This window comes from Bombina bombina, chromosome 8 (assembly GCF_027579735.1).
Source record: "Bombina bombina isolate aBomBom1 chromosome 8, aBomBom1.pri, whole genome shotgun sequence".
NCBI classification, from domain to species: Eukaryota; Metazoa; Chordata; class Amphibia; order Anura; family Bombinatoridae; genus Bombina; species Bombina bombina.
Genome location: NC_069506.1, coordinates 132,517,855 through 132,521,838, shown reverse-complemented (window position 1 = coordinate 132,521,838; position 3,984 = coordinate 132,517,855). Strand labels below are relative to the sequence as shown.

The 3,984-nt window shown below is 36.9% G+C and overlaps 1 non-coding gene across 1 annotated transcript; it reads right to left on the bottom strand.

The window, feature by feature from the left end:
- Window positions 1-3,646: 3,646 nt before the first annotated feature.
- Window positions 3,647-3,719, bottom strand: TRNAF-GAA (transfer RNA phenylalanine (anticodon GAA)). Its single transcript has one exon. It is a non-coding gene; the product is annotated as a tRNA-Phe (tRNA).
- Window positions 3,720-3,984: the final 265 nt, after the last annotated feature.

Below are 3,984 nucleotides of genomic sequence, written 5' to 3'. Positions count from 1 at the left end.
TCTGGGAGGAGGTGGGGGTAAGTCATTGAGGGGGGGCAGCTACACTACAGAAAAAAATAATTTTCTTGCTAAAATATATATAAAAAACGAATTATATGGCAAAATGGGTACTGGCAGACAGCTGCCAATACCCAAAATGGCGGACAATAAGGTAGAGGGGGGAGGGTTAGAGAGCTGGTTGGGGCTAAGGGGGATCCTACACAGCAGAATATATCTTTTTTTTTTTTTTTTTTTTTTTAAAGCCTTTAATTTTAGTAGTGGCAGACTTTCTGCCAGTACTTAAGATAGTGGGGACAATTGTGGGGTGGGGGAGGGAAGAGAGCTGTTTGGGAGGGATCAGGGGGTGGGATGTGTCAGGTGGGAGGCTGATCTCTACACTAAAGCTAAAATTAACCCTACAAGCTACCTAATTAACCCCTTCACTGCTGGGCATAATACAAGTGTGGTGCACAGCTGCATTTAGCAGCCTTCTAATTACCAAAAAGCAACGCCAAAGCCATATATGTCTGCTATTTCTGAACAAAGAGTATCCCAGAGAAACATTTACAACCATTTGTGCCATAATTGCACAAGCTGTTTATAACTAATTTCAGTGTGAAACCTAAAGTTTGTGAAAAAGTGAACATTTTTTTTTATTTCATAGCATTTGGCAGTCAAATGGTGGCATGAAATATACCAAAATGGGCCTAGATCAATACTTTAGGTTGTCTATTAAAAAAATATACATACATGTGAAAGGTTATTCAGGGATTCCTGACAGATATCACTGTTCCAATGTAAAAAAAAATGTTTGGAGATAGTGCTACTTGTATTTATTGCCCAATAACTTGCAAAATAAGCAAAGAACATGTAAACATTGGGTATTTCTAAACTCAGGACAAAATTTTGAAACTATTTAGCATGGTTGTTTCTTGGTGGTTGTAGATGTGCAACAGATTGTGGGGGTCAAAGTTAGAAAAAGTGTTTTTTTTTTCATTTTTTCATCATATTTTATAATTTTTTTAATAGTAAATTATAAGATATGATGAAAATAATGGTATCTTTAGAAAGTCCATTTAATGGCGAGAAAACTGTATATAATATGTGTGGGTACAGTAAATGAGTAAGAGGAAAAAGACAGCTAAACACAAACACCGCAGAAATGTAAAAATAGCCTTGGTCCCGGTCAGAAAATGGAAAAGTGCTGTGGTCCTTAAGGGGTTAACACACTTAAAACTGAGTTATTTCAGCACCTTAGTGGTGGCTGTGACGGTTGCTGTTCCATTCACATTCATATATTTTGTTTCTTTTCTATAATACTTGAAGACATAGTGTATGTTTCACCCTGTTCCCCCCGTAAGCATTTTGTTTGCTAAAGTTTTAAAGATGATGACTCACTTTGACAAATTATGCTTCTAGCATAAATGCAATCTTTTTCACATCAAAATATAATACGCCTGCCAAAATGCAATATGAAACCAGGGACCTTTGCTTTTTTCTTCATTGAGAAATTATATTTCTTCAAAAAAGAAATATCTAATATACCGATCGGTAGTATGTATCGTGCAAGGTACAGTGATTATTGTATTGTAAAATGATTCTGAAATGTGAAAATCGGTCGCTGCAAACAAGCTGGCCGTTTATGTAATAGAAGGTAATAACTGTAGCAGGAAACTGAAATTAAGGAAACAAAGGTGAGGGAGTATCAAGGAATGTCATTTTTAAAGTTTGAGAACATGAAAGGAGTTAACATATAATTAAAAAATGAGATGCATGCAGCACTTTTTCCAGTCCGAGACTTGTAGTCTCTTCTAATCTGTAATTTAAGAGGGACCAAGAACCCATGTTAATGTCAGATGAATTGTAGCTTAAAATTCTGGATACCGCTAAATTGGTAAAGCCTTTTGCAGATATGTGCGGCAGTAAAGCACAATACATGTTTCCATCCGACAGGGCTGAAACCAATGCTTATTTAATTAAGACATTGTCCAACTTGGAAAGAGAAGGTATCCACAGAACATAGCACTTTATTTGGAAGAGGAATATCAATTCTAGTGTTTAGTTTCCTATCATGAAATGACAACTCTTGGAGAGGAGTTATTTCCCTTTCTTAGAAATGGCAAGGAGTATACTACTAGCAATAAGGGACTATTGCCATTTGCAGAACGTATAACGCGATTACACTTTATTTTCTAAAGTCTTGCTCTGACGGAAAAAGTATGAAGCTACTTTGAAAGGAATATTATGGGCTCCATGTACTAAGCCGTCAATTCATCTGTCATTGTAGACGCGGATAAACTCGCCGTTACTCGCCGCGGGCGAAATGGTGTCCGCTGTCGCTATGTACTAATATTCCCCCAATAAATAGACAAGTCTAGCCCGCCGCGAGCAGTTGCGGATTGTTGATAAATTTGACACCTCGCTCGCCGCGACTAAGCTGATGTACTTAACTTTCAGTTGAATTGTCTGGCCAATTATTAACACGTGACATGCAAGGTGTCATGAACATCATAGTAGTCACGGGAATAGAATTTTGCTCCTATAAAAGTTCAACTTATCTAAACAACTTTATTATTGTTCAAAAATTTTTGAAGAGTGATAACAGAGCGTTATTTTTGTAATATTTATTTACAATTTGGATATGGCTTCATCTGGATCTGATAATATATAAATATTAATATAAAAATAATTATAAAGATTGACAACTATACAATACAAATTTAAAATATAGATTACTCTTTAATTACAGTCGACAAATTGGGCGCAATTTATGTACATGGAAATGAGAGACAAATTAGACGCCAGTTATGCTGTAAGTACAATGCTGATATTACTGCCTTTTATATATGTCTAGACTGGCGTCTAGATTGACTTTCCTATTGTTTTGTACCTTGCCCGCCACCTAAAAGGTGGCGAGGCAAAAATAACGAGGTGGGAGCGGAAATTGTAGCAAGCGGACAAATAGATTTTTTAGTACATTCGTTTTTGGTGAGTTGGTGGTCAAATGTGTCTAATTACAGTGAAAAATGGAGCGGTAGCGAGGTTTGGCGGATAAGTACGCTCGCAATTTTAAAGATGCGAGTTTTAACATAATTGACGGCTTTGTACATATCAGTTTGCGAATTTTGACGCGAGATTTGTTGCGGGTAGCTCGCTGACTGCTTAGTACATGGAGCCCTATATCTACAAAAAATCAAGCCACTGCTGAAAAAAGGGGAATGAACCAGGGACCTTTAGATCTTCAATCTAACCCTCTACCAACTTAGTTATTTTGGCTCTGTAGTGGCTGTTGCATTTCGGTTCACATTCGGTTGCGTCGTCGTTATTGTTTTTTTCATGACAAGTGACTTTTGATTGATTTTCTAATGCATTTTGTTTGCTAAATCTTACTGTGGATGTCTCACTTTGCCAAAGAACCAAAGACCTTTAGTCTAACGCTCTCCCAACTGAGCTATTTCGGCCATACCATTTAAGGCGCATGTGCTTATATCATTTCTTGAAAAAGGAAGAATGCTTAGCTGGAAGGGCAGATACGCAACCAAGGTAATACTTTGTGTTGGCCAGAAATAAAAGGTGCTCTGCGATTTCACTTTCCTATATTTTAACTGCATTCAAATCCCCAGCTGTTAGCAACACGCTACCATCCCATCTATAATTACCCCTTTTGTGCCAAAATCTGGGATCGAACCAAAGACCTTTAGATTTTCAAACTAACGCTCTCCCAACTGAGATATTTCAGCTATGTGTCCTACGTGTTTTAGTCTCCATTAAGAAAGGATATTATTACAAAAAAGGAAATTCTGTATTTACCATCTTTTAAACATGTTATAAATCGGTAGTATGTTTCGTGCAAGGTACAGTGATTATTGTATTGTAAAATAAGTTTGAAATGTGAATGGGTAAAGCCTTTTGTAGACATGTGCAGCAGTAAAGTCCATGATACGTGTTTCCATCAGACAGGGCTAAAAACAAATTCTTATTTAATTAAGACATTGTCCAACTTGG